Source organism: Cavia porcellus, unplaced genomic scaffold (assembly GCF_034190915.1).
Source record: "Cavia porcellus strain 051 isolate PalLab524CR breed Dunkin Hartley unplaced genomic scaffold, mCavPor4.1 scaffold_49, whole genome shotgun sequence".
NCBI classification, from domain to species: domain Eukaryota; kingdom Metazoa; phylum Chordata; class Mammalia; order Rodentia; family Caviidae; genus Cavia; species Cavia porcellus.
In genome coordinates, this window is record NW_026947532.1 from 3,955,454 (window position 1) to 3,961,566 (window position 6,113).

At 58.4% G+C, this 6,113-nt stretch overlaps 1 long non-coding RNA gene across 1 annotated transcript; it reads right to left on the reverse strand.

Annotated features, from left to right (window-relative positions):
• Window positions 1-686: 686 nt before the first annotated feature.
• LOC134474973 (uncharacterized) lies at window positions 687-5,576 on the reverse strand. Its single transcript, XR_010045940.1, has 2 exons — window positions 4,090-5,576; window positions 687-3,997 (listed from the first exon to the last, which is right to left on the reverse strand). It is a non-coding gene; the product is annotated as an uncharacterized LOC134474973 (long non-coding RNA).
• Between the last annotated feature and the right edge of the window lie 537 nt (window positions 5,577-6,113).

Consider the following 6,113-nt stretch of genomic DNA (forward strand, 5'->3'; position numbering starts at 1 on the left):
ATAACAGGGGGCCAGTGCCACACAAGGCTCTCATGTCAGGGAGGCTGGCACAGGCTAGGGCTCAGTGGAGGTCTGTGGATGTGGGGGGGCTTTGAGGAGCCTTAGGTGTATCTGTGAGGACCCCCCCACCCTTTGTACCGAGCGGATATGTCTCCATGGGAAGGTGTCCTGGGCCTGAGGTGACAGTGCCCAGGGGACTGCCGGGCTGGGTCCTCAGCTTCCATCTGCGAGAGGCTCCCCGAGTCTTCAGAAGTAAGGGGGCACACATGTGAGTCAGCTTAGCAATGACAAGCAGCAGTCCTCTGTCCATCCATCCGTCTGTCTGTCCATCCATCATCTGTCCGCCTGTCCATCTGTCTATCGTCATCTGTTCATTCATTCATTCATTCATCTCTCCATCCATCCATCCACCTACTCACCCACCCGCCCATCTGCCCTTCTCCCTCCTCCCCCCTTCCTTCCTTCCTTCCTGCAGACCCCGGTTCTGGCCTGGGCACCCCGCTCCCACAGAGGACCTCAAGATTCTCCTCCCAGGAGCTGACCTCCGGGAGAAAAGCAGTCACCATGTTGGGGGACCCAGTAATGCAAAGGCGCAGCCCTGAGCTGGGCAGAGGCCTGAGCTGGGGGGCGGGGGCGGGCCTACCGAGGATTGGGAGAGAACAGGTCCAGAAGAGCTCGGCCGGGAGTTTGCTGTATTACTTTTTAATCCAAAACTGTTTTGTGCTGTAGGCTACAGAAAATAAATGTGCAAAAGGGACGGAAACGTTGGAGAGAAAGCGGAGGGGGCCTTGCAGTTCTGAACCAGAGAAGTGATGCCAGAGAAGTGATGAGAAGGTCAGGAGCTCTAGGCTTTCCCTCGGAGCCTCCAGCCCAGTGCACACCGCGTGGGTGTCCACTCTGGACCAGGAGCCCTTGGGCCAGCCACAGGGCTGCCCACCCTCTCTCCAGCTCCTCTCTGGGGGCCTCAGTGCCTTGCCTCTTGAGAGCCACTGCCCTCCCATCTCCGGCACTCATTGGCCCCTCCTGGGTCCCCAGCCGTCCTCCCTCTGAACCCCTCTGTGTTCTCCCCCTGTTCTGGTCTCACTCTGTGTTATTCCCGGCTTGACCTCACTGTGTTCCCCAGGCTGGTCACGAATTCTTGGTGATCCTCCTGCCTCAGCCTCCAAGGGCTGGAACTACAGGCATGTGCTTCCATACCCAGCTTCAAAAATAAATTCTTGATTTAAACCTGGTCTCAGCCCAAGGCAGAACAATTCTCCTCCTGGTGCCTGGGGCTATGGGCTGTGGCAGCCAGGAGGGCCAAGTGCCTTGCTCCAGAGTTAGAAGGTGGCCAGGTGGCCAGTGTCAGAGGCCAGTGTACTGGGTATGACCTTAAGATATCATCACGGGGTCTAGTGACCCACACCTGTCACCCAGCTCCTGGGAGGCGAAGCCGGGTGATTTCCGTGAGTTTGAGGTTGGCCTGGACTAGATAGACCCTGTCTCAAAAAACAAAAACCCAAAAGATATTTCACTGTTTTCTGTGGGGTCACATTGGTTTTGAGGCCAAACAAATGACTATACATGTATTACAAATTAACGTCTTTTTAAAAATTAAGAGGCAACACCTAACTTTTTCCCCTTTTTTGTTTGGTCTGAGTCAGGCTTTGTGTGGCTCCAGCCCGCCTTGAACTCATTGTGCAGTTCGGGCAACCCTCCTGCCTCAGCCTCCCAAGCTGTGGATGTCCTCTTGCCGCTTGCCACGCCAGGGCGCAGAGTTGGCATTGGTCGGAAAGTGCGTTGGACGCGGTGTTGGCAGCCGCTGCAACATCACATTTGACCACGAGGAGGCGCGGCGGAGCTGGAATCCAACGGAGAAACCGGGAGCCCGGATCCGAGGGACAGTGGTGCCAGGGGACAGATAACCCGCTCATTCCCCGGGCTCTGCCCTGTGTGACAGCTACCTCCTGAAGTCCTCAAGCAGGGTCAGGATCCACAGACTCAGGGGGGACCCCACTTTTCAGATGGGGACCGAGACCGTGTGGAAGTGACGGCCAGAGAAGGAGCTCAGGACTGGCCCCGTGGGGCTGGGAGCCCCCAGCTCAGCGCCGGGAGGAGGCACAGCTGCCCTGGCCAGGAGCTACCAGCCTAGGAATGCTCCCTGAGCCAGGGCTTGGGTTTCGGCATCACAGGACTCAGGGCAGGCGTGGGACAAGCTCCCATACATTTCTTATGGAAATTGCAGTTTTGGGGGTACTGGGGACCTTTGCACTGAGCTGTATTCACAGCCCACTTTTTTAAAAAATTACTTTTGAGACAGGGTCTCACTAAGTGGCTGAGTTGTCCAGGCTGGGCTAAAATTTGAGATCTTCCTGCTTCAGCTTCCAGAGTGCTAGGATTTCAGTGGTACCACTGTTCCTGGCTGTGAAATTCCTCCTCTGAGAGCCTGCTACAGGCCAGCCCTGTCCTAGAGACCGAGGTCCCACCAGGAAACAGCACGGGCCGAGGTCACAGAGCTGCCACCTGACTCCACACGGGCCTAGCCGCAGCTGAGAGGCTCAGCTGGGGCGCTGGGTTCTGTGGGTCCCAGGGACTCCAGTCATGTGCAGTGGGGACCCACAGATGGGAAGAACACTTGGAGAGTATTGGGGTCCATGGGGAGGCCATGACAGTTAATGAAGACACAGCCCCATCTTGCGTGGCCATGCCCACCTGTAATCCTAGCACTTTAGGAGGCTGAGGCAGGAGGATCACAAATTTGAGCCTGGCTCAGGCAACCTAGTGGTTTAGCAAGACTGTGTCTCAATAGGGGATGGGGATTTAGCTCAGCGGCAAAAGCCCCTGCCTTGCAAGCAGGCAGTCATGAGTTTGATCCCCGGTACCGATAAAAAGGAAAAAGACAAAAAAAAAAAAAAAAAGCCTGTGTCTCAAAACATGAAAAGGGGCTGGGGAGGGAGATCACCGAGAGGGCTCTGGGTCTCAGCCTCAGTACTGAAGGAAAGAAAGACAGGGCCCCTGTGCCCAGCCTCCAGGAGGCGGCCCTGTGTTCCCCCAACACCTCTGGCTGCTGCAGGCTCCCTTCAGATCCCTTCTCTGTCACCTGGTGCCCAGAATCTTAGATGTACTTTTCTGTTTGCTCTGCTTTGCTTAGTTTTGTATTTCTGAGACAGGGCCTCACTGTAGCCCAGGCTGGCCTTGAACTCACTGTGTAGCCCAGGCTGGGCTCGAATTCGCAGCAACCCTCCTGCCTCAGCCTCTAGAGAGCGGGAAGTCAGGCTGGTGCCACCACGAGTAGAATTTCATCATCCGGCCCATCCCCCGTTCCCTGGCCTGGAGCCTGCGGGGACTTGGCCTGTGCACACGGCTTGCCCAGGGCTGGCTCCCAAACAGGGGTCCACATCCGGGCCCCTTCTCAGATCCCAGCCAGGCTGGCGTCCTGGGCCCTTCAGTCCCAGAGGCCCCACAGAGCCCTTATCAGTCAGCGCCTCTGTGCTGAGAGCCCCAGACAGGCAGCCCACCCTGCCCGCTGCTCGGTGCCCTTATCAGGGGACACATTCCAGCCTGGCTCTGTCCTCGCAGGGGAGATAGAGCCCAGCTTCCGGGCTGTGGGCAGGGGTGCCTGGCGGGCAGGGTTATCAGCAGGAAGCCTGCGGTCCCTCTCTACAGGTCCAGAGGTGACCGGGGTGGGGTGGGGACGACTCATCCTACAAAGCCACGTGGCTGGGGACTCTGCTGGATTTCAGCCAGAGGTGGAAGTCTTGAGCTGCTTCCTTTGCCCTGCAGGCCCTGACTGTCTGCATCCGGGGGCCCAGCCAGAGCCCCCTGGGGGACGCGCCCAGAATTGCTGGGGAGGGACATGGAGCCCCCGGGGCTTCCGAGGGCAGTGGGCAGCGAGGCTGACAGCCAGGTCCTGGCTCCATGGAAGCCATTCAGATCCAGGTCGGTGCAGGGCAGGGCAGGTGGCAGAGCCGATCAGGTGTCCAGGTCTCAGCCAGGGGCACAACTGGCCTCTCCCATCCTGTAAGAATGGGGAGCAGAAGTGGCACCTTAGGGCACCACTGAAATCTTTTGAGGACCAGGGTGTACACACACACACACACACACACTTACTGAGCACTGGTTCAGTGGCCGGCATACCTCTCTCTCTCTCTCGCTCTGGCTCTTTTGATGGCATGGAATTGAACCAGCCCCTTTGCTCTGAGCTCCGCTCCACTCTTCCTCCTCATGCCGGTTTCTATATTGCTGAGACGGGGCCTCTCTATGCAGAGCAGGCTGGCCTTGAACTCACAGAGATCTTCCTGCCTCAGCTTCCCCCCTGCTGGGACGACAGGCCTGGATCCAGGGTTTGACATCACCGGGCCTCCTGCTGTTATCGTCCTTTGCCTTCAAGGCTGCTTTGCGCCTTCATCTTCAAGGTGCTCACTTCAGCCTTTCATTTCCGGGAGTCTCACCTGGCCGAACAGTAGGAACAAGGAAACCTGCAAAAATAAAATAAACAGTGAGCAGACGAAGGAGTGAGCACAGTCTGCTACCCCCAGTCAAGGCAGTCGCAGAAGCCGGGCCTCTCCTCGGTCCGCCTGCCACGCCCTGCCCAGAGCCCGAGGTCTCAGCCTGGACCCCAGAGCCTGGCCCAGTTTCCAGCCCCCTCCGTCCCCAGGGTCCCCCAACGCCTGGCAGTTGGCAAAGCAGAGAAGCTTTGACAGGGGCAGGAGCCAGGCCTGGGGGTGCACGCCTGTCTGCCCAGCACTCTGGAGGCTGAGACAGGATAGCTGTGGGTTGAGGGCAGCCTGGACTGTGTCCCCAGACCCTGTCTCAGAGAAACAAAACAAGGAAATAAAGCAAAACAGAAAAAAAGGAAGAAATCCGCAAATCCCGGGAGGGCCCAGGCGGCTCCAGCGGGCCCAGGTTCTGTGTGGGCCCTGAGATGTCACGGCTCGGGTCCTGACTTCCAGCTGCACAGGGTGCTGGGATTGGGGTGCTGAGGGGCGCGCCGGCCCCCGGCCACAGAGCCGAGGGAGCCAGTTCTGTGCAGGTCTCCAGTCTCCTAGGAGGAGAAAGAGAAGGTTCTGGAACCGGGATGCCCCTGTACACAGAAGACAGTGGACAGGAACGTGAGCTGGGCAGGTGCTGGGCACCGAGGGGACTGGGCAGGTGGGTGAGGATGTAGGGCCTGGTTCCCATGGCAGTGCTGTGGGTCTCCAAAAGAACTTGGTGGATGTGGGTGGTGCTAGGCTAACTTGGGGTGCTGGCTCTGAGCCTTTAGGGACATTCTGGGGAAACAGAAGCAGAGTGAATCCTCTCTGAGGGAAAACTGGGCCTCAGGTCAAGGTCAAGCCATGACCTTGAGGACAAAAACGAATTCACACAAAGACAAGGCCACAGTCACAGGAGGGGCCAAGAATCGCAATGTGTGAGCTTGGATCCAGGATGGAGAACAGCTGTGTCTCCCCTCTGTCACGTAACAGGGGTACAGGGAGGCTGAGATAGGAAGAGCCCAAATTTAAGCCCAGCTTAGAATGGGGATTTAGCTCGCTGTAAAGGCCTTGGGTTCAATCCCCACTGCTGCAAAGCAAACCAACAGGCCGGAGCACCGGCTTAGCGTGCGTGAGGCCCTGGGTCTCAGTCTCATGCTGGAAGGCGCTAACCACCTAGCAGTGCTGTAGGCCACATAAGGCACCCAGAAAGTTCTGGAGGGCATCAGGCAGGCGGGGCAGGAAGTGGCACCATCAGGGGGTGAGCACGGCAGGGCAGGACGGAGGAGGAGGAGGAGGAGGGGGAGGGGCTTGCCTGGCTGGTCCTTTCAGGGGCGCAGCCCCCCTCACTGCCATCACCCGGCTGTCTCTGCGCTGGCAGCCCAGGGTCACTCTGGGTCCCCTGTCCTTCTTTTCCCAGCGGGTGCCAGCGAGTTCTGAGGGCACTTTCTCCTGCTCCAAGCCTGGGCCCCACATGCATCGCCTTCTGAGGCCACAGCCTCGTCACACGGGGATGAGACTCAGTGCTGCACTGTCGCTGTCATCGTGTTTTTCTGAGTCAGAGTCTCCCTGTGTCACCCACGTGGCCTGGAACCCGCAGTGATCCTCCTGCATCAGCCTCTAGTGCTCCCGTGCTGGGATGACAAGTGTGTGCTGCCACAC